Source organism: Elephas maximus, chromosome 12, assembly GCF_024166365.1.
Source record: "Elephas maximus indicus isolate mEleMax1 chromosome 12, mEleMax1 primary haplotype, whole genome shotgun sequence".
Lineage (NCBI taxonomy): Eukaryota > Metazoa > Chordata > Mammalia > Proboscidea > Elephantidae > Elephas > Elephas maximus.
This window is the reverse complement of record NC_064830.1, coordinates 54727861-54753032: the sequence shown is the minus strand read 5'-3', so window position 1 is coordinate 54753032 and position 25172 is coordinate 54727861. Positions and strand designations below refer to the sequence as shown.

The 25172-nt window shown below is 41.7% G+C and overlaps 1 protein-coding gene across 1 annotated transcript in view; it reads left to right on the top strand.

Moving 5' to 3' along the window:
* LOC126086768 (uncharacterized) overlaps positions 1-25172 on the top strand; it is a 1076998-nt gene that overhangs the window by 600211 nt on the left and 451615 nt on the right. The gene's annotated exons all lie outside the window — the stretch shown is intronic.

The following is a 25172-nucleotide window of genomic DNA, read 5'->3' as shown; positions in this document are numbered from 1 at the left end:
AGGACCTACTTAAGTGGAAAAACATACCTTGCTCATGGATAGGAAGACTTAACATAGTAAAAATGTCTATTCTACCAAAAGCCATCTGTACATACAATGCGCTTTCGATACAAATTCCAATGACATTTTTTAATGTGATGGAGAAACAAGTCACCAATATCATACAGAAGGGGAAGAAGCCTCGGATAAGTAAAGCATTACTGAAAAAGAAGAAGAAAGTGGGAGGCCTCACTCTACCTGATTTTAGAACCTACTATACAGCCACAGTAGTCAAAACAGCCTGGTACTGGTTCAACAACAGGCACATAGACCAATGGAACAGAATTGAGAACCCAGATATAAATCCATCCACATATGAGCAGCTGATATTTGACAAAGGCCCAGTGTCGGTTAATTGGGGAAAAGATAGTCTTTTTAACAAATGGTGCTGGCATAACTGGATATCCATTTGCAAAAAAATGAAACAGGACCCATACCTCACACCATGCACAAAAACTAACTCCAAGTGGATCAAAGACCTAAACATAAAGGCTAAAACGATAAAGATCATGGAACAAAAAATAGGGACAACCTTAGGAGCCCTAATACAAGGCATAAACAGAATACAAAACATTACCAAAAATGACGAAGAGAAACCAGATAACTGGGAGCTCCTAAAAATCAAACACCTATGCTCATCTAAAGACTTCACCAAAAGAGTAAAAAGACCACCTACAGACTGGGAAAGAATTTTCAGCTATGACATCTCCGACCAGCGCCTGATCTCTAAAATCTACATGATTCTGTCAAAACTCAACCACAAAAAGACAAACAACCCAATCAAGAAGTGGGCAAGGATATGAACACACACTTCACTAAAGAAGATATTCAGGCAGCTAACAGATACACGAGAAAATGCTCTCGATCATTAGCCATTAGAGAAATGCAAATTAAAACTACGATGAGATTCCATCTCACTCCAACAAGGCTGGCATTAATCCAAAAAACACAAAATAATAAATGTTGGAGAGGCTGCGGAGAGATTGGAACTCTTATACACTGCTGGTGGGAATGTCAAATGGTACAACCACTTTGGAAATCTATCTGGCATTTTCTTAAAAAGTTAGAAATAGAACTAGCATACAGCCCAGAAATCCCACTCCTCGGAATATACCTAGAGAAATAAGAGCCTTCACACGAACAGATATATGCACACCCATGTTTATTGCAGCTCTGTTTACAATAGCAAAAAGCTGGAAGCAACCAAGGTGTCCATCAACGGATGAATGGTTAAATAAATTGTGGTATATTCACACAATGGAATACTACGCATCGATAAAGAACAGTGACGAATCTGTGAAACATTTCATGACATGGAGGAACCTGGAAGGCATTATGCTGAGTGAAATTAGTCAGAGGCAAAAGGACAAATATTGTATAAGACCACTATTATAAGATCTTGAGAAATAGTATAAACTGAGAAGAACACATACTTTTGTGGTTACGAGGTGGGGAGGGAGGGAGGGGGGAGAGGGTTATTTACTGATTAGTTAGTAGATAAGAACTACTTTAGGTGCAGAGAAGGACAATATTTAATACACGGAAGGTCAGCTCAACTGGACTGGACCAAAAGCAAAGAAGTTTCCGGGATAAACTGAATGCTTCAAAGGTCAGCAGAGCAAGGGCAGGGGTTTGGGGACTATGGCTTAAGGGGACTTCTAAGTCAATCGGCAAAATAATTCTATTATGAAAACATTCTGCATTCCACTTTGAAATGTGGCGTCTGGGGTCCCAAATGCTAATAAGCAGCCATCTAAGATGCATCAATTGGTCTCAACCCACCTGGATCAAAGGAGAATGAAGAACACCAAGGTCACACAATAACTATGAGCCCAAGAGACAGAAAGGGCCACATGAACCAGAGACTTACATCATCCTGAGACCAGAAGAACTAGATGGTGCCCGGCCACAACCGAAGACTGCCCTGACAGGGAGCACAACAGAGAACCCCTGAGGGAGCAGGAGATCAGTGGGATGCAGACCCCAAATTCTCATAAAAAGACCAGACTTAATGGTCTGACTGAGACTAGAGGAATCCCGGTGGTCATGGTCCCCAAACCTTCTGTTGGCCCAGGACAGGAACCATTCCCGAAGACAACTCATCAGACATGGAAGGGGCTGGACAATGGGTAGGAGAGAGATGATGACGAAGAGTGAGCTACTTGTATCAGGTGGACGCTTGTGACTGTGTCGGTATCTCCTGTCTGGAGGGGAGATGGCAGGGTAGAGAGGGTTAGAAATTGGCAAAATTGTCACGAAAGGAGAGACTGGAAGGGCTGACTCATTAGGGGGAGAGTAAGTGGAGTAAGGAGTAAGGTGTGTACAAGCTTATATGTGACAGACTGACTTGATTTGTAAACGTTCACTGAAAGTTCAATAAAAATTACTATTAAAAAAAGAATGGGCCAAAATCAAAAGGTTAACCATACAACTCAAACAAATGGAAAGACAATACCAAAAAAAAAAAAAAAGCCCACGGGCACCAGAGGAAAGGAAATAATAAAGATTAGAGTAGAAATAAATGAAATAGAGAACAGAAACACAATAGAAAGAATCAAGACCAAAACTTGGTTCTTCCAAAAGATCAACAAAATTGAGAAACCGTTGGCCAACATCACAAAGAAAACAGGAGAGGCAGCAAAGAACCCAAATGAGAAATGAGATGGGGGACATTAAAACAGACAAAACTGAAATAAAAAGAATCATAACTGAGTATTATGAAAAACTGTATTCCAACAAATTTGAACACATAGAAGAAATGGACAAATTTTTAGTAACACACTACCTAACTAAATTAACACAAACTGAGATAGAAAATCTGAACAGACCCACAAAAAGAGAATAGATTGAAGGACTAATAAAAAATAAAGAATAAAAAAGAATTTTTAAAAAACTCCCAACAACAACAAAACCTAGCCCAGACAGCTTCGCTGGACAATTCTTCCAAACATTCAGAGAAGGCCTCACACCAGTACTATTCAAACTATTTCAGAGCATAGAAAAGGAAGGAAAGCTTCCAAACTCAATCTATGAAGCCAGCATAACCCTGATACCAAAGCCAGAAAAGACAACCACAAAGAAAATTACAAACCAATAACTCTCACTAATATACATGCAAAAATTCTCAACAAAATTCTAGCCAATAGAACCCAGCATCATATTAAAAAAATGATATGCCATAACCAAGAGGGATTCATACCAGGTAAGTAAGGATGGTTCAACATTAGAAAATCAATCGACGTAATCCACCACATAAATAAAACAAAAGAAAATAATCATATGATCATCTCAATTGATGCAGAAAAGGCATTTCATAAAATCCAACACCAATTCTTGATAAAAACTCAATAAGATAGGAACAGAAGGGAATTCCTCAACATAATAAAGGGCATCTATACAAAACCAACAGTCTACATCATTCTCAACAGAGAGAGGCTGAAAGCATTCTCCCTGAGAACAGGAACAAGACAAAGATGCCCTTTATCATCACTTCTATTTAACACTGTGATGGAAGTCCTAGCTAGAGCAATAAGACAAGAAAAAAAAATAAAGAGCGTCCAAGTTGGAAAGGAAGACATGAAATTATCCCTATTCACAGATGATATGATCCTGTACACAAAGAACCCCAAAGACCGCACAAGAAAAGTCCTGGAAATAATAGATGCAGCAGAGTAGCAGGAAACAAGATCAACATACAAAAATCAGTTGGATTCCTATACACCAATAAATGAATCAAGAAAACACCACCATTTATAATAGCCCCTAAAAAGATAAAATAAAATTAAAAAAATTTTTTAAAGATAAAATACTTAGGAATAAATCTAGCCAGGTATGTAAAGGATCTACATAAAGAAAACTACAAAACACTATTGCAAGAAACCCAAACGGATCTACATAAATGGAAACACATACGAAGCTCATGGATAGGAAGGTTCAACATTGTGAAAATGTCAGTTCTACCCAAACCTATCCATAACTAACAATGCACAAATACCAGAAAATAAACTAGATAACTAGGAGCTCCTAAAAATTAAACAATTATGCTCATCAAAAGCCTTCACCAAAAGTGTAAAAAGAGAACCTACAGACTAGGAAAAAAGTTTTGGCTACGACATATCCAACAATGGTCTAATCTCTAAAATCTATAAAATACGTCAACTCGTCAACAACAAAAAGACAAGTAATTCAATTAAAAATGGGCAAAGGATATGAACAGACATTTCACCAAAGCAGACATTCAAGCAGCTAACAGACACATGAGGAAATGCTTGTGATCATTAGCCATTAGAGAAATGCAAATCAAAACCACAATGACATACCATCTCCGGAAAAGATGCTTTGTAATATTTCGATGCTTTAGATTCTGTCAAGGCTTGCTTCATGACCTAACATGTGCAGTATTCTGGAGAATGTCCCATGTGCACTGGAAAAGAAAGTATACTTGGCTGCTGTTCGTGGTGTGTTCCGTATCTGCCTGTGAGATCAAGTTGGTTGATTGTGGCATTTAGATAGATCTTCTGTGTTTTTATTGAGCTTCTTACTGGATGTTCTGTCCTTCACCAAAAGTGGTGTGTTCACGTCTCCTACTATTTTTGTGGAGCTATTTCTCTTTTCAATGCTGTTAGAATTGGTTTTACATATTTTGGAGCCCTGTCATTGGGTGTGTAAGTGTTTATTATGGTTGTGTCCTCCTGGAGTACTGACACTTTAATCATTATGTAATGTCCTTCCTTATCCTTTGAGGTGGATTTTACTTTAAAGTCTGTTTTGTCAGAGATTAATATTGCCACTCCTGCTCATTTTTTATTGTTGTTTGCTTGATATTTTTTTTTTCCATCCTTTCAGTTTGCCTGTGTCTTTAAGTCCAAAGTGTGTCTCTTATAGGTATCGTATAGATGGGCCATGTTTTATAATTCATTCTGCCACTCTCTGTCTCTTTCTTGGTGCATTTAGTCCATTTACTTTCACCATAATTTTTGATAGGTATGAGTTTTAGTGCCGTCATTTTTATGTCTTCGTTTGTATGTTCTTGACAGTTTCTTGTTCCACTTAATTTTCTGTGCTGAGTCATTTTTCTTCATGTATTTTCTTTTCATCTTTTTCATTGTTGTTGATTTCGTATTTGCTGAATCATTATTTTTTCTTGTTTTTATTTTGATGTGTAGGACTGTTAGTTTCCTTTGTGGTTACCTTAATATTTACCCCTATTTCTCTAAGTTTAAACCAATCTTACATTTCTTTATATCACCTTGACTACCTCTCCATGTGAAAGATCTATGACTGTATTATTTAGTCCCTCTTTTTTGTTTTAATGTTGTCATCTTTAACATATTGATGTCTCTGTTATCCTATTTTCAGTCTTTTTGCTTTATGTGTGACCTCCCTATCTGTGTTGATATCTGTTGGTTCTGTCCTATATTCTAGTCTTGGTTTGTTATTTGATGTTATTGGTTTTCTAACCGGAGGACTCTCTTTAGTATTTCTCATAATTTTGGTTTGGTTTTCACAGATTCCCTAAACTTCTGTTTACCTAGAAATGCCGTAATATTGGCATCATATTTGAGAAGCTGTTTTGCTGGATATACAATTCTTGGTTGGCAACTTTTTCCCTTCAAGGCTTTATATATGTCATCCCATTGCCTTCTTGCCTGCATGCTTTCTGCTGAGTAGTCTGAGCTTAGTCTTATTGACTCTCATTTGTGGATGACTTTTCATTCATCCCTAGCTGCTCTTAAATGTCTCTATTTATCTTTGGTTTTGGTAAGTTTGATTATATATATGTCTTGGTTGCTTTCTTTTGGGATCTACTTTGTGTGGGGTTCAATGAGCTTCTTGGATAGATATCTCTCAACTTTCACAATATCAGGGAAGTTTTCTGCCAACAAATCTTCAACAATTCTCTCTGTATTTTCTGTTCCCCCCACCCCCACCCCACCATGGTCTTCTACTCCAGTCACTCATAGGTTATTTCTCTTGATAGAGTTTCACATAATTCTTAGGGTTTCTTTTTTTTTTTTAATTCTTTTATCTGATTTTTCCTCAAATAAGTTGGTGTCAAGTGCTTTATCTTCAATCTCACTAATTCTGACTTCCATTGTCTCAACTCTGCTCCTATGACTTTCTATTGAGTTGTCTAATTCTGAAATTTTATTGTTAATCTTCCGAATTTCTGTTTGCTCTCTGTGAATTTTTGCAGCCCATTAGTCATTAGGCTTTTGAATAACCTTCTTAATTTCCTTGACTGCTTTATCTGTGTGTTCCTCGGCTTTTTCTGCATTTTGCCCGATCTCTTGAAGAGTTCTGTATATTAATCTTTTGAATTCTACCACCAGTAATTCCAAGAAATTATCTTCCTCTGGAAGATTTCTTGAATCTTTGTCTTGGATGCTTGCTGAAGCCATCATGGTCTACCTCTTTATGTTTTTTGATATTGGCTGTTGGCTCCAAGCCATCAATAAGTTAATTGTTTATTTTATGTTTGCTTACTGTGTCCTAGCTTCTTGTTTTGTTTTGATTTGTTTTGATACGCCCAAGTAGGCTGCTTGTGTGAGCTAGTTTGATTATTGGCACCTTTGAAGCTCTCACATTCTGTCACCAGGTGGTTACAGTTGTAACTAGGTATGTGAGACCAGGAGTCCATTACTTTTCTTGTACTGATTCTGTTCAGTTTTCCACGTAGTCAGTCACCAAGTGTGTGGTGCAGGTTCTCACCTATGGTCCTAGATGGGCAGGGGTGATTGGAGGAGGCACAGGTATCTGGCTGCAGTAGGGGATCATGTGCCAAGCAAGGCAGGGGATTGACAGCTGCCCCCGAGTGTCTGGGAGGAGAGCATATCACTGTTCCCTAGAACAAGTTGGTGGGTGGGTTTTGCAGCTGGACTATGGGCACCCAATGCTATTGGCTGTAAGGGCTGGGAGGCAACACTTATTCCTGGACCCCTGTCATGGGTGGCTAGGTGACATGGGTGAAACCACCCATCTTCAGTCCCCTGGTGTGGGTAGGTGAGGACCCTGCTTAATGGGCAAGGCGGAGCAAAATATCATGAACCTGCCACTCCACCATATAGCTGATACAATTGAAATCAGGATTCAAGTATATACCCTGTTATACTGCGCACATGATGGCCTATGCTTTTGAAATGGGCACATACTGGTCTATGCAGGGGTGAAAGGCATTCAAAGTCTGTGGACCCCCACATGCCTGTGCCTAGGTAAAGGAGCTGTGCCTTTCCTGAGCTCCTGACTTAGGGGAGCTGATAGATTATTTTTAGAAGATGATCAAGAACCAGTGATACTGAAGGAAGAGGTCCAAGTTTCATTGAAAGCATTGGTGAAAAACAAGGCTCCAGGAATTGACAGAATACCAACTGAGATGCTTCAAAAAACAGATGCATCACTGCGAGTGTTCACTTGTCTACACGAAGAAATTTGGAAGACAGCTACCTGGCCAACTGACTGGAAGAGATCCATATTTATGCCTATTCCCAAGAAAGGTGATCCAACCAAATGTGGAAATTATTGAACAATATCACTAATATCACATGCAAGTAAAATTTTGCTGAAGATCATTCAAAAATGGCTGAGGCAGTACAGAGAACTCCCAGAAATTCAAGCAGGGGTCAGAAGAGGATGTGGAACCAGGGATATCATTGCTGATGTCAGATGGATCCTGACTGAATGCAGAGAATACCAGAAAGATGTTTACCTGTGTTTTATTGACAATGCAAAGGCATTCAACTGTGTGGATCATAAAAAATTATGGATAGCATTGCAAAGAATGAAAATTCAAGAACACTTAATTGTGCTCATGAGGAATCAAGAGGTGGTCATTCGAATAGAGAAAGGGCATACTATGTGGTTTAGAATTAGGAAAGGTGTACATCAGGGTTGTAGCCTTTCATCATACTTATTCAATCTGTATGCTGGGCTTTATAAAGAAGAACACGGCATCAGAATTGGAGGAAGACTCATTAACAACCTGTGATATGCAGATGACAAAACTTTGCTTGATGAAAGTGAAGAGGACTTGAGCCACTTACTGATGAAGATCAAACACAGCCTTCAGTATGGACTACACCTCAACATAAAAAAAAAAAATAAAACAAAACAAAAATCCTCGTAACTGGACCAATAAGTAACATCATGATAAACGGAGAAAATACTGAAGTTGTCAAGAATTTCATTTTACTTGGATTCACAATCAATGTTCATGGAAGCAGCAATCAAGAAATCAAAAGATGCATGGCATTGGGCAAATCTGCTGCAAAAGACCTCTCTAAAGTGTTAAAAGCAAAGATGTCACCTTGAAGACTAAAGTGCGCCTGACCCAAGCCATGGTGTTTTCAGTTGCCTTATATTCATGTGGAAGCTGGGCAATGAATAAGGAAGACCAAAGAGGAACTGTCACCTTTGAATTATGGTGTCTGCAAAGAACACTGAATATAACATGGACTGTCACAAGAACAAACAAATCTGTCTTAGAAGAAGTACATCCAGAATGTTGCTTAGAAGCAAGGATGGGAGACTTCATCTCACATACTTTGGACATGTTATCAGGGGGATCAGTCCCTGGAGAAGGACATCATGCTTGGTAAAGGAGAGGGTCGTGGGAAAGAGGAAGACCCTCAATGAGATGGCTTGACACAGTGGCTGCATCAATGGGCTCGAGCATAACAATGATTGTGAGGATGGCACAGGACCAGGCAGTGTTTTGTTCTGGTGTACGTAGGGTCGCTATGAGTCAGAATTGACTCAACGGCACCTACCAACAACAAGAGATGGAGAGGTGGGTCCTCATTACCACCAAGTAAGATGGGAGTGAAGCACATCCTTGGACCCAGAGTACCTGCACTGAGAACCTCCTGGACCCAGGAGACAGAGAGAGAGCTCTAACACCAGAAATGGCACAAGACAGCAAGAAGCAGCGGTAGAGAAACAGCAGCAGCAGAATCAGAAGACCTGGGCAAGACAACACTGTGAGCTTCCCAGCCCACAGAGCAAGGTAAGAGAGCAGAGCACCTTAGGGCAGAAGGCTTCCTGGCAGTGTGGAGTGCTCCTGGACATTTATTGACTGAGCTAAAGAGCTTTGTAACACTTGCCTGAGCAGGGCAGAGGCTACACTGAGGGACTGCCTGTGGGCATGGCTGAGAAGAGGCTGTCCTGATTGAAGAACTGTATCCTCAGCTGTCCCTGATCCTAATTGTAAATTGTTACTCCCCTAATAAACACTATAACTCTAATTATGGTCTGTGAGTTCTGTATGGCCACTGCAATGAATTATTGAACCCAGCAGAGAAGTAAAGAGTGCCATGGGAGGGATAGCAGGTGTCAGAATCGGTAAAAAGTTTGGAGAAAGGAGGTATGTCTGGCCTCCGCCTCATAGGAATCAGCCTTGGGGCTGATGATCTTGATTTCCCTTCCCCCTTGTGAAGTTAAAGGAGGTCAGACACTCCTGCCATGCCATTTTTACATTCTCTGATGAGTAAATGATAAAATCTAAACCAAGCTTGGTAGTAAGACCCTTCATAGGTCCCAGTTAACTTCCTTCTTGAGCTGTGCACCTCACACCTGCCAAGTTGAACACTCAGATTGTAGAATCTTGGCACATGTTATTCATTCTCTTTGCCTCTATGTGCTTCTCCCATTCTCTTCTTCACCTGATCATCTCATCCTTCATCCAGAGGATGCCTCAAGGACAAAGCCTTCAGTGATAAACCTCTTGTCACCAGGTACCTACTCATCACTCTACACTCACAGCCTTCTTCATATCTCAAAAATAGCATTTAAATGTCTGTCATTTCTCTCAGGTTAGGAGCAAGGACCATTCTTTTTAGCCCTGTGCCCAGAAAGGTGCCTGGCACATAGTTAGCAGTAGATGGCTATGCAATCAGGGAGCTTTTCATGCTGCCAATCACTTTTGATTCTGTTTCTAGAGCTTCAGCAACACCTTCCCACAGCCAAACTTCAAGGTGGCCCTTGTCCTCACTCATATATATGAGAGTTCATATATATATATATATGAGATAATGAGAGCTCTCTAAGCCCACACCAATCCTTCCCACAGCTGAGGATGATGTCCTCAAGAAACAACACTCTGAGACACACCCTGGGAGCCACTTGTCAAAAACTTTTCCCATGGGTATCTCAAAAAAAAAAAATGTTTAAAGGAGGGGTGCAAAAATATTTTTGTTTCTATTTAATGGATAACTACCACGTAAAAAGAGACAATAAGAGAGTAACAGAGAGGGAGGCAGGGCCAAGATGGTGGAGTAGTCAGACACTTCCGGAGGTCCCTCTTGCAACGAAGACCCAAAAAAACAAGTGTATGTATATGACAGGCTAGGAGCCCTGAACATCAAAGGCAAAGTTAAGAAATAAGACTGAGCAGAAGGGGGACAGAAAGGTGGTTCAGAAGCAACAAGGAGTTGCCGCACCTGACTCAGGGGGAACCACTGCCCTGCAGGCCCAATACCCTGGCATGACCATAGCAGTGCTGGTGGTAGCATTCGAGACACATTTTCCACAGCAAGAGAAAGCAAGCAGTACAGAGTCTACTCATGCCTCTGGAATCAGTGAAGAACAGAGCTCTCAGCAAAAGATAACTACTTGGGTCTAATTTACCACGTAGACCAAAAAGCACCCCTTTCAAAAGAACTCTCTCCCATTTATCTGACCCCTCCCCCCTCCGCTCCAGTACCCGAGCTGGCTTCAGTGGCAGTCACTTTACCTGGGCCTGAGATAGGTTCTGCTGTATGTCCTGAGCCATTCTCCTGGCTTTGGAGAAAGAACAAATTAACAAATGGGGAAAAAAAATTTACCAGCTACCCTAAGCTGGGAACTCAGGGCAGAAGCGGCTCCTTTGCCTGGGCACAAACAAAAGCAGTCCATAGACTTTGAATGCCTCACACCCCCGCGTGGGCTTGTGTGGGCCCATTTCAGCAGCTAAGGCCCTCACTGGCACAGTACAATGGTGTATGTGCCTGAGATCTGACTTCAACTGTTTCAGTGGTGTGGTGGAGAGGCAAGTTTTTGATGTTTGACATGACTCTGCCTATTAAGCAGGGTCCTCACCTACACACATTAGGGGCCTGAGGAATGGTGGCTCCATCCATGCCACCTAGCCACCCATGACAGGGGTCCAAGGAGAAGTAGTGCCTCCCAGTCCTTACAGCCAAAAGCATTGGGTGCCCATGATCCGTTTGCAGAGCCTACCCACCTGTGTGCTGTAGGGAACTGGGACATGCTTTCCTCACAGACACTCAGGGGACAGTCATCAGCCCCCTGCCTTGCTCAGAACATGACCCCCTGCTGTACCCAGATACCTGTGCCTACCCCAATCACCCCTGTTCCTCTAAGACTGCAGATGAGAGCCTGCACCATACACTCAGTAACTAGCTACCTGGACCCCCTAGCTGAACCCATACAAAAAAAGTGAATGGACTTCTGGGCTTACATACCTGGTAACAGCTCTAGCCATCTGGTGACAGGACGTTAGAGCTTCAAAGGTGCCAATAATCATAACTAGCTCACTTGAGCAGCTTATTTGGGCATATCAAAACAAAACAAAGCAAGAAGCTAGGACACAGTAAGCAAACATAAAATAAATTAATACAATAACTTATAGATGGCTCAAAGGCAACAGTCAATATCAAATCACACAAAGAAGCAGAACATGACCATTTCAACAAGCTCCCAAAACAAAAAATCAAGGAATCTTCCAGATGAAGACATATTCCTGGAATCACCAGAGGCAAAATATGAAAGATTAATATACAGAACACTTCAAGAGATCAGGAAGGAGATCAGGCAAAACTCAGAAAAAGCCAAGGAATACACTGATAAAGCCATCAAGGAAATTAAGAAGGTTATTCAAAAGGATAATGACAAATTTAATAGGCCACAAGAATCCACAGAGAGACAGCGAACAGAATTTTCAGAAGATTAGCAATAAAATTTCAGAATTAAACAACACAATAGAAAGTCATAGGAGTAGAATTGAGGAAAAAGAAGTCAGAATTAGCAAGACTGAAGATAAACACTTGGCTCAAATATATTCAAAGAAAAATCATATAAAATAATTTTTAAAAATGAAGAAACCCTAAGAATCATATAGGACTCTATAAAGAGAAATAACTTTTGAGTGATTGAGTACCAGAACAAGGAGGGAGAACAGAAAATACAGAGAGAATTGTTGAAGATTTGTTGGCAGAAAACTTCCCTAATATTGTGAGAGATGAGGAGATAACTATCCAAGATGCTCATTGAAACCCACATAAAGTAGATCCCAAAAAAAGTCATCAAGACATATTATAATCAAAGTTGCCAAAACCAAAGATAAAGAGAGAATTTTAAGAGATGCTAGGGATAAACGAAAACTCACCTACAAGGAAAGTCAATAAGAATAAGCTCGGACTACTCAGCAGAAAGTATACAGGCAAGAAGGCAATGGAATGACATATATAAAGCTTTGTAGGAAAAAAATTGCAAGCCAAGAATCACATATCCAGCAAAACTGTCCCTCAAATACGAAGGTGAAATTAGGACATTTCCAGATAAACAGAACTTTAGGGAATTTCCAAAAACCGAACCAACACTACAAGAAATACTAAAGGGAATCCTGTGGTTAGAAAATCAATAACATCAGATATCAACGCAAGACTAGGACACAGGACAGAGCAACCAGATATCAACCCAACTAGAGAATTCACAAAAATAAATCAAGATAAAAAATGCTCAAAATACAGAAACAAAGATGTCATTATGTAAAAGATGACAACATTAAATCAATACACAGGGACTAAAAAATGTAGTCATATATCTTTCATATGGAGAGGAAGACAAGGTGAAATAAAAAGATAAAAGTTTGGTTTAAACTTAGAAAAATAGGCGTAAATATTAAGGTAACCACAATGGAAACTAACAATCCTACACACCAAAATAAAAAACAAGAAAAACATAAAGACTCAGCAACAGAAAAAATCAACAACAATGAAAATGAGGAAAAGACAATATATAAAGAAAAACTACTTAGCACATAAAATTAAGTGGAAAAAAGAAACTCAACAACACACACACAAAAAAAAAAAAAACATCAAAATGACAGCACTAAACTCATACCTATCCGTAATTATGCTGAATGTAAATAGGGTAAATGCACCAATAAAGAGACAGAGACTGGCAGAATGGATTAAAAAACATGATCCATCTATATGCTGCCTACAATAGACACACCTAGGACTTAAAGACACAAATAAACTAAAACTCAAAGGATGCAAAAAATATATATCAAGCAAAAAACCAAAAAAGAGCAGGTGGTAATATTAATTTCTGACAAAATAGACTTTAAACTTAAATCCACCAAAAGGATAAGGAAGGACACTATATAATGATTAAAGGGTCAATATACCAGGAGGATATAACCATAATAAATATTTATGCACCCAATGAAAGGGCTTCAAGATACATAAAACAAACTCTAACAGCACTGAAAAGCAAGATAGACAGCTCCACAATAATAGCAGGGACTTCAACACGCCACTTTCAGTGAAGGAAAAAACATCCAGAAAGAAGCCCAATAAAAGACACTCCTACCTAACAGAATATCTAAATGCCACAACTAACCAACTTAACCTCATAGATTTATACAGAACATTCCACCCAACAGCAGCCAAGTATACTTTCTTCTCCAATGCACATGGAAAATTCTCCAGAATAGACCACATATTAGGATATAATACAAAACATTGAAATTTACAAAGCATCTTCTCTGACCAAAGCCATAAAAGTAGAAATCAGTAACAGAAAAAGCAGGGAAAAGAAATCAAACACATAGGAATTGAACAATACCTTGCTCAAAAACTACTGGGTTATAGAAGAAATTAAGGATGGAATAAAGAAATCCATAGAATACAATGAGAATGAAAACACTTGCTACCAAAACCTTTGAGACAGAGCTAAAGCGGTGCTCAGAGGTCAATTTATAGCAATAAAGGCACACATACAAAAAGAAGAAAGGGCCAAAATCAAAGAATTATCCCTACAGCTTGAACAAATAGAGACTAACAAAACAAAACTTTGGGCACCAGAAGGAAGTAAATAATAAATTTAGAGCAGAATTAAATGAAATAGAGAATAGAAAAACAATTGAAAGAGTTAACAAGACCAAAAGGTGGTTCTTTGAAAAGATCAACAAAATCAATAAACCATTGGCCAAACTGACAAAAGAAAAACAGGAGAGGAAGCAAATAACCCAAATAAGAAATGAGATGGGTGATATCACAACAGACCCAACTGAAATTAAAAGAATTATATCAGATTACTATGAAAAATTGTACACTAACAAATTTCAAAACCTAGAGGAAATGGACAAATTTCTAGAAACACATTACCTGCCTAAACAAACACAAACAGAGGTAGAACAACTAAATAAACCCATAAAAAAGAAAGAAAGAGAGATTGAAAAGGTAATTTAAAAACTCTCAGCAAAAAAAAAAAAAAAAAATGAAGCCCTGGCCTTGACGGCTTCACTGGAGAATTCTACCAAACTTTCAGAGAAGAGTTAACACCACTATTACTAAAGATATTTCAAAGCATAGAAAAGAATGGAATACTCCCAAACTCATTCCATGAAGTCAGCTTATGCCTGATACCAAAACCAGAGAAAGACACCACAAAGAAAAGTACAGACCTATATCCCTCAAGAACTTAGACACGAAAATCTTCAACATAATTCTAGCCAATAGAATTCTACAACATATCAAAAAAATAATTCACCATAACCAAGTGGGATTCATACCAGGTATGAGGGGATGGTCTGACATTAGAAAACCAATCAGTTTAATCCATCATATAAATAAAACAAAAGACAACAACCACATGATCTTATCAGTTGATAGAGAAAACACATTTGACAAAGTCCAACACCTATCCACAATAAAAACTCTCAGCAAAACAGGAATAGAAGAGAAATTCCTCAGCATGATAAAAGGCATATATACAATGCCAACAGCCAACATCATCCTAAATGGAGACAGTCTGAAAGCATTCCCCTTGAGAACAGGAACCAGACAAAGATGACCTTTATCACAACTCTTATTCAACATTGTGTTGGAGGTCCTAGCCAGAGCAGTTAGGCTAGAAAAAGACATAAAGAGCATCCAAATTGGTAAGGAAGAAGTAAAAGCATCTCTATTTGCAGGTGACATGATCTTATACACAGAAAACCCTAAAGAATCCAGAAGAAAACAAGTGAAACTAATAGAAGAGCTCAGCAGAGTATCAGGATACATACATAAATCAGTAGGAATCCTCTACACCAACAAAGAGAACATCGAAAGGAAAATCACCAAATCAATACCATTTACAATAGCCCCCAAGAAGATAAAATACTTGGGGATAAATCTAACCAGAGATATAAAAGACCTATAAAAAGAAAACTACAAGACACTACTGCAAGAAACCAAAAGAGGCCTAACCCACCCCAGTGCCCTTGAGAAGGGGCCTACATAAGTGGAAAAACATACCTTGCTCACGAATAGGAAGGCTCAACATTGTGAAAATGTCTGTTCTACCCAAAGTGACCTGTAGATACAATGCAATCTCAAACCAAATTCCAATGACATTTTTTTAATGCGATGGAGAAACAAATCACCAACTTTATATGGAAGGGAAAGAGGTCCCAGACAAGAAAAGTATTACTGAAAAAGAACAAAGTGGGAGGCCTCACATTACCTGATTTTAGAACCTATTATATGGCCATAGTAGTCAAAACAGCCTGGTACTGGTACAACAGATACATAGACCATTGGAACAGAATTGAGAATCCAGATATAAATCCATGCACATATGAGCAGCTGATATTTGACAAAGGCCCAAGTCTGTTAAATGGTGAAAAGACAGTCTCTTCAACAAATGGTGCTGGCATAACTGGATATCCATCTGCAGAAAAAATTAAACAAGATCCATACCTCACACCATGCACAAAAACTAACTCAGAATAGATCAAAGACCTGAATATAAAATCTAAAACAGTAAAGACCATAGAAGAAAAAATAGGAACAATGCTAGGAGCCCTAACACATGGCATAAAGAGAATACCAAACATTACTAACAATGCCCAAACACCAGAAGAGAAACTAGATAACTGGGATTGCCTAAAAACCAAACACTTGTGCTCATCCAAAGACTTTACCAAAAGAGTAAAAAGACTACCTACAGACTGGGAAAAAGTTTTTGGCTACAACATATCTGATCAGCATCTGATCTCTACTGCAAAAATGCAACAACAAAAAGACAAATAACCCAATTAAAAAATGGGCAAAGAATGTAAACAGGCACTTCACCAATGAAGACATTCAGGCGACTAACAGATACATGAGGAAATGCTCACCATCATTGGCCATTTGAGAAATGCAAATTGAAACTACAATGAGATACCATTTCACCCCAACAAGGCTGGCATTAATCCAAAAAATACAAAATAATAAATACTGGAGAGGTTGTGGAGAGACTGGAACACTTATACACTGCTGGTGGGAATGTAAAATGGTACAACCACTTTGGAAATCAATTTGGCATTTCCTTAAAAAATAGGGCACAGGAATCCCACTCCTTGGCATTTATCCTAGAGAAAGAAGAGCCCTCAAACAAACAGATACAGGCACACGCATGTTCATTTTAGCACTGTTTACAATAGCAAAAAGATGGAAGCAACCAAGGTGCCCATCAACAGATGAATGAATAAATTATGGTATAGTCACATAATGGAATACCACGCAACGATAAAGCACAATGATGGATCCATGAAACATCTCATAACATGGAAGACTCTGGAAGGCATTATGCTCAGTGAAATTAGTCAGTCCCAAAAGGACAAATATTGTATGAAACCACTATTACAAGAACTCAAGAAAAAGTTTAAACAGAGAAGAAAATATTCGTTGATGGTTACGAGGTTGGGGAGGGAGGGAGAAGGGTATTCACTAATTAGACAATAGGCAAGAACTATTTTGGGTGAAGGGAAAGACAACATGCAATACAGGGGAGGTCAGCACAACTAGACTAAACCAAAAGCTAAGAAGTTTTCTGAATACAACCAAATGTTTCAAAGGCCAGAGTAGCAGGGATTGGGGTCTGGGTACCGTGGTTTCAGGGGACATCTAGGTCAACTGGCATAACAAAATATATTAATATTCTGCATCCCACTTTGGTGAATGGTGTCTGGGGTCTTAAATGCTAGCAAGCCACCATCTAAGATACATCAATTGGCCTCAACCCACCTGGAGCAAAGGAGAATTAAGAACACCAAAGTCACAAGGTAGATATGAGCCCAGGAGATAGACAGGGCCACATAAACCAGAGACTCCACTGGCCTGAGACTGGAAGAACTAGATGGTGCCCGGCTACGACCAATGACCACCCTGACAGGGAACACAACAGAGAATCCCTGATGGAGCAGGAGAACAGTGGGATGCAGACCTCAAATTCACATAAAAAGATCAGACTTAATTGTCTGACTGAGACTGGAGGGACCCCAAGGATCATGGCCTCCAGACCCTCTGCTAGCCCAAGACTGGAACAATTCCCAAAGCCAACTATTCAGACAGGTATTGGACTGGAATAAAAGACAAATAGATACTCGTAAGGAATGAGCTTCTTAGCTCAAGTAGACACATGAGACTATGTGGGCAGCTCCTGTCTGGAAGCAAGATGAGAAGACAGAGGTGGACAGGAGCTGTTTGAATGGACATCGGGAATACAGGGTGGAGAGCAGGAGTGTGCTGTCACGTTAGTGGGAGAGCAACTAGGGTTACATAGCAAGGTGTGTGTAAGTTTTTTATGAGAGACTGACTTGAAATGTAAACTTTCACTTAAAACACAATAAATTAAAAAATAAAGAGAGAGAGTAACAGAGAGGAGGTCTGACCATTGCCTCCTACTTCTACTCCCTGTTACTTGGGGAAATTGCTGCAGCCAATCCCCTGCCCCTTTCTTATTGATCTATCTATCTGAGCCTTTCCACTGCTAACGAAAAAGAAAAATGAAAAGACAAGTATATGATTTTACTAGGATATTTATTGTCACTAAATCACAAGCTAGTTTGTCAGTATCAATGCCTATAACACATTAAGCGGCATTACTTTTTGCTGGTAAATCAAAATAATTCAGGATTTCTATTGACTCTACAACCAGCAATGCCCAACAAATCAAGTCAGTTCTTTCTTCAGATGCTTTGAGAAACAGTCTCAAAATAAAAGGGCTTATCGTCCCAAAGTTTTTAATTGAAATGGTCTGAAGCTTCTTTCCCTTTCTTCATCTGTTCACTCTAATGTTCAGTATCTGCAGATTCTAGTCCCAGAGTTAGATCAACCTGGAGAGCTTCTAATTTCTTGAACTCTCAGTTCTGGTCCGATTCCTGTTCCCAGAGAAATATAATGCTGCTTCTGGAATCTTTCTAAACCACACAAGGACATTTCGGTGATCAGTTTATGACTCAGAGCTTCTGAATATCTAAGTTCTAGTATCTGTTATGCTGCCTCTTGGTCAGGGTTTAGTCCTCCCCAGTTTCTTTATATTTCAAGTTATAGAAACTAGAACAAAGGATTGATGAGACAAATAATACTTGCAAATATAAAGCTGCAATGGTAAATTATGGTAATGGTATTTTAGAGAAGACAATAAATATGAGGGGGGTTAAATAATTCATATTTGGAAGCCATTTAGGAATTAACCCAGTGTTAACTAAGTACTTACTATATGCCAGGCAATTTCACATATATTCTCTAATTTAGTCTTTAAAGCAACCTTGTGACATAGACATTAATTATCTCTACTTTAAATGAGAAAATTGAGGTGAGGCTCAGAGGAGTAAGTCCCTTGCCCACTGGTAGCGAGTGGCACAGGATTTGAACTTGGGTCCTCTGACCCAAGTTCTTTACAACAGCAATTGAAATTTGTCATCAATCACCTATGAGCTTCACTAATATAAACCTAAGATAAATAATATATTCTTTTCTAATGTAACTTCAAAAGATTTCCTTATCTAGAAAAATGAAGTTGAGAGGGCCCTCTTATTCTTAGGATAGTTTCTCTGAAACAAAAACTGAGAAATGAGAAAGGTGGAATTTGTAGAGACTTGATGCTGTTTCCAATATCCTTTACATACAGAAATAAACCCCTATGTAATACAGACTACTTAATGCTCCCCTCCTTTTGGACTAAATGGGGCTCTTTTACTGAGGAAGCTGCTAATACAGCATCAAGCTATTAATGGGAAAACCATTTACTTTAGAATAAGAAGAGTGTAACATACAGTGGAGGCCCTCTGTGACTGGCTATTAGGGATGTTAATTAAATATTTATAATGTCTAAATTAGCATAGTGAAAGCTCAATTCATCAATTTGTTCTGGTCTGATCGTAATAGAAAAAAAAAAATAAAACTCCAAATGCCCTTGAAGAAAGATGCTATGTGGGTCAATAGGAAGATGACTGAACACTTTATTATGATTCTGTGGTAGTTTTTATTTTTATTTTATTTAAAGGTACTTGCTGCAGCACCTTACCTTAAAGACGATTTACCACAGTCAATATACTGGAGGTCCGTGCATTATTCATTGCTACCCAGTGAAAAGTTTGCTAAGGTGCTTCAATGCTGAATGTCTGATTGATTAATTGACTGATAGTTACTTCCAAAAAGTAGAGACTAAGTTTAATGTTAAGAACTGGGAGTTAGAATCCAAAAGCCCTAGGTCTTTCCTCCGTTACTAACTAGCCTGCTAATAGACCTAGTTTTCCAAGTCTTAGAATGGTATCTTGCTAATAGAGCTGTTTTCAGGCTTCATGATTAATAATTGAGAGGAAAAGTTGGATCTTGCACTGAAAACTGCTATGTGTGGCTTCTTCTTCTCTGGTCTAGGGTGGGGAAGCCAAGCTCATTAACACCGAAATACCTACAGCCAGTGGATGCTTAATGAATGTATTTTATGAATTCCATTAATTATAATTATTTTTATCTTGTGGTATTATGGGATAGTCTCAAAAGGGAAAGGCCAATTGTCCAACCTATTTTCAACTACAAGTGAGGATGGCTGGAATATTTTTCATCACCCACACTTCAAATGGAGTTGTCTGTAGCTGGCTGATGATCATCACCACATCCTACGTGTTTGGGTAAACATTCTTAATTATGGGAGGAAAGTCTGGAAATTTTTACAGATCCCTCCTTCCCACGTCTACTGGCCCAGTAGTGTACCTCTTCCCCAAAATTAAAAAATTACAAAATATAAGTTTATCACCCCCTTTTAGTTTGTTTTGCCTATAATAAACAGTTTATTGTTTTCTTTCATCTTATGGGTATATCGTTTGCTTGCCGATGGACAGGTGACAAGACATACGGTTTGGGCCCCTCTTTATATGGGTACCTCTGGTCACACTTTCCTCCTTTGGACAAGCAGGATTTCCCCAGAGGGAGAGCTGGCGTGAAAGGGTTAAGGGCTCTCTGGTCAAAATGGCCCACCAGAAGGAGCCTGGCCAGAGCTGAAATCTAAGTGCTAATAACCGCTGCCCTCCACCCCTGTTGCTGTCCAAAAGCCGGACCTGCGGCCTGAGGCCCGGGGCTGGGAGGGGGGCACAATGTTCTGCATTTAACATTTGAACTTCTATCTGAGGCAGCAGGCCGTTTTGTCCTGGGGTCGCTGACCCCGGCTCCCCCATCAGCTGCCCTGAAACCTTAATTGAATGACAGATGGTCATCTTCACGGGCGCCAGAAGCTGCCGGCGGCCAGCAGCTCGGGGGCTGCGGCCCCCGGCCCAGGCGGTCTTGCCGGGCTCTTCCAGCGAGGGGCGGGCGGCCGAGGCAGCAGGCGGCCTGCGGGAGTTAGCTGGCCTCCAAGGTGGGGCTGGGTTTTTGGCCTCCGCCAATTGCGCGGCCCCGCGCTCCCGGGGAAACCGGGCCTAAGCGCCGCCGTGGCGACAATTGCCTGCTCGTAGCGCCCCTACCTGCCTCCAAGGCTGCCGGTCTGACGCAGAGTAACCCCAAGGTGGGAAGCAGGGCGCCTCGAGGCCAGCCAGGAGCCGCGGCCTGGTCTCTGGCCTTGGAACGCGGCGGAAAAGAACAAAACCTTTCCCCACCTAGGCCGGAAGTGCCGGATTCCAGCAGCCACCTGCCCTGGGCGCCAAGAGCAGGGGCCTACTCAACTCAGGCAAGTCAACCAGCTCCGGGCCTGGCCTGCCGGCTAGGGACCGCTAGCAGGCCGGGAAATAGCCGGAGCCCTAGCGGCACACCCCGCCGCACGCGGCCTGCCCGCAGCCTGTGCTTCCAAGACGGCTTTTCGCAAGCGCCATTCCCGGCCGGAAGCCACGCGGCCTCACGGTTCCCGGCCCGCCGGAGCTAGTTGCCACGCTCTCGAATCCCGCGCCCACCCCGTTGCGGAGAGTTTTCAGGGTTCCGGGGTAAAAAATGGGCGCCCCAGAAGGCCCTCGGAAGCATCGCGGCCCAGCCGCGCTGGAAGGGCTGCCTCAGCCGTCTGCCCGCGCCCTAGTGTCCTATTTCTTTTAAATAAAAGCTTCGAGCCCTACAATTACTGGGATTACAGTGCGGGAGTATTGATCTGCAGCCGGCATTGTAAGATCAAGCGAGCAGGCGGAGACAGACATCGCCGCCCTCAGCCCCCGCCGCCGCCTAGTCCTGAAAAGCACTAGAAAAACCGTTTCTAAATGTAGTATTTCAGACGCGCCATCAACACCTGCTACAAAAGAATGATACCCCTCCATCCCCGCCCAAGCAGCCGCACCTCCTCCCTTTCTCCCTTGGGCCTTCCAGGCCCAAGCCAGCTACTCCGTCACCTTTAGCTTTTTTTTACTTTTTTTAATCACTGAGGGAAAATATACACATAAGCAGAAGAAGGTGGGGGAAAAACCTCCCTGGCAAGCGCTGGTGGGGGTGGCGAGGAGGCCGGCGAAGCGGTAATGCAACCCTAACGCGCAGATAAGCTGACATCAACTTCGGTCAGGCAGCTCCTGGAGATCGAACCTTTCGATTGTAACTGAACCATTTGCATAGTGATTCCCTTTCAGAGCTTTCCCGAGTCCATAACAAGCCCAGACAGCTATTCAAATGCAAGTTGCATCCCCAAATGCGAGGCTGGCCTGACCACAAAGAGGACCAGGAGCTTGGGAGAGGCGAGACCCGAGCTCAGGTTCTCATCCTCTTTTCTCCTTTTTTCTCTCTTTCTTTTAGGTTCCTGATTTAGCTGGGAGCTGTTTATTTATGGCTGCAAATGTGTGTGTGCGAGAGAGAGGAAACTCATCTATGCGTGGACTTAAACATGGAGCCGAAGGAGCTGGCGGAAATTTGGGTTTGTACAGCTAGCTCAGACCCTGGGCGCTAAGGGCGGGCCGCTCGGCAGCAAGCCCGAGATCTTTCTTCCCCGCACCTCTCACTCCGCGACCTTGCAGGAATCCAGGGGCTCAGGAGCGGCCAGGGGCCCGCCTGCACAAGGCCAGGCTGCCGAGGAAGGCTTCGCAGAGGGCACCCTCTGGTCCCTGTCTTTAAAATGAGCGCAATAAAAGTTACCACCTGCGACAGGTGCGGATTACTTTTTCTGTTGTGCTTTTGGAGGGGGTGATTGGTTGGGGGGGCAGGGATTAGGGGGTTCGAAATTCACCTTCCCAGTTTCCCTGTTTCTCATTTGAAATTATGCAGATTGACTCTCATTTACCCCCCTCTTCAGGACAAATCCTCCGCCGCGAACCTGACCGCGTGTCACAGAGGCAACCTGCCATGAAATCAGCTAATGCGCCGCTACTCGCCCACCGGGGTAAGCCAGCCTCACAGGAGCAGGCGCATGCGGCGCGGCGCGGCGGGGCGGGTAGGGGGGAGGCCACGGCAGACGCTTCCTGGCGGACCACGCTAGTACTCGGCGGAGGTTGTGGTCACGCAAACGCTGTGGGAGCCAGAGGCAGGGGGTGGAGGGCAGCGGCTGCGTCTCCGCGGGGCAGCCGAATGAGGGCGCCCCCCTCCCAGCCTGCCTGCCCCGCCACCGCTGCTAACAAGTCCTCCCAGCGAGTTTAGCGTAGTGAAAAAGGGCGGAAAGGGGCCCTGCGCAGGGTGTAAATACCCCGGGCATTCCCAAAGCGGGTGGCAGATACGCAAGCACGCGTCTGTGGCTTGTGAGCGGTTCTACCGTGAGGCAGCTTGAGGCGGCCGAACCGCACCTGCATTTGTGGGCGTTGCAGAAATGAAGCCTGTGAGACTCACCGGAAAAAATCCCCATATTGGAACTTGTCTACACTTCTCTAAGCTGGTTCCTGGTTTCTGAATCTCCCAGGTTCCTAGGCTGTCTCTCCAGTATCAGTCCAAACCTGCCAAAGATGATCACAGGCCACTGACCTTGCAGCACTGACCGTTATTTTGGTGGCAGAACCAGCTCCTCTGGTCACAGGGCATTAAAGCGGCTGCTAAATTCGTGTCTCGTTTTTTTAATGGTGAAAAAATGTAGGTTTCATAAATCTGCAGAAGAAGCCAAACATACCTTACCAATCGTTCTTCGCTTACGTTGGTAAGGGTGTTTGGAAGCTGTCTGGCCGTGAGCTTTTTCGTTGCACCTGTTTTATGCAGAATACCCGGGATGTTTTTCTCATAGTTTAAGTTTTGTTGTGTTAAAATATAGAATGTTTCTCCGATAGTTTCCCAGTAGGTTCCTTAATGACCAGGTATGTAGCAGTGCTTTTGAGATTGAATAGTGAGAAAAGCAGGTTGGAAGATATAAGTAAACCCAAGAGAAATTGAAAACAAATTGAACAGATGAAATGATTTATGAAAGAAGATGGAGGAATTAGCTGCTCTTGAAGAAGTGAGTTTAAGATCTGAACTTTCCAGATTTAATGGCCACGTATTGTGAATTCAAAGGAATTAAATCAATTTCTTTGCCCCCATATGCACAACCAAAGAACACAGGCCCTATCTCGGGCAAATGTGAATTTTTAGGCATTTCAAAGGACAATTCAGCTTTGGAATGCTTGCAAAATGGCATACTATTTTTCTGTAAGCTATAGCCAGCTAGGTGACCTTTAGTGCTCATGGAAACCGATCTAAAATTTCTTTAGAAATAAAGAAAAATATTTAACCCTGGTAGTTATTACTGGCTTCTAAGGGGGTAATTTGGTGCAAATGATCTGCTCTGTTGTCAGCACTCAGGAAGGAAGGCAGAGACCTGGGCACCTGGAAGCACCAGCATAGTGGTGACAGTTATCTGCTTCACAGGCCTGAGGGGTTTTTAGAAGGCTCTGAACCTAGCTTTGGGTTTCCTGCATCCCTTTTGCTCTCTTAAAACAGTAACTCAAGATGTAAGTAAAAGTGTTTTCATTTTTTATTGATCCTGCTAACATCTTTCATTATCCGGTATGTAGCCACAGCAAATTATTGCGCATTTGATACTGAGAATTCTATTGACCATCACGTTCATTGGAGAGAGAATTCTAACTGCTCAGTCACTGTGTAGTCAGCCAGAAGCTGAGGCTGAGGATGTTCTCTGGCTAAAACTGAAGTAAATTGCGCCCTTTGCCTCCTGGAATTGATGGAAATGTGTTCATTACATTCGGCCATGTGGACATGCATAGAAATCTGCTTTTTACTCTGTGGGCCTGGCCCCCACTCATGGGAAGGTGTCAGCCCCTTTAGAACAGGCCTGCCTACTTGGAGGACTGAGCAATCTTTTCCCTGTCCTGAATCCCTTCTGGCAATTTCTTTCCAGCTCTGGCCAGGGTAGGGGCAATAGAAAGGAAGCAGTGCAGCCTACCCCTAAATCCTTTGGTCAAAGCCACCCCAATTTGGAAGCTTAGAAAATCATTAAAACCTCCCCCGAAAAAAAAGAAAAGAAAAAAATCCTAAAATACCCAGAAAAGTGACTATGTGGTCTGAATATTTCCTAAATTAAACCTCGACACACACACACACCCAGTCAAAACCCCATCTCACCAGAGAGGACTAAGTACAGAGTGTGGTGGGGCGGGGAGGGGTATCTCTGAAATCTGCGTCTGTTCTCTCTTTGGTTGGCAGTAGGCATCCAGCCGGGAATGACCGGCCGAATGACTCCTGCCGTGCAGGAAAGAGGCCAGGGCCTAGGAAAGACCTGAC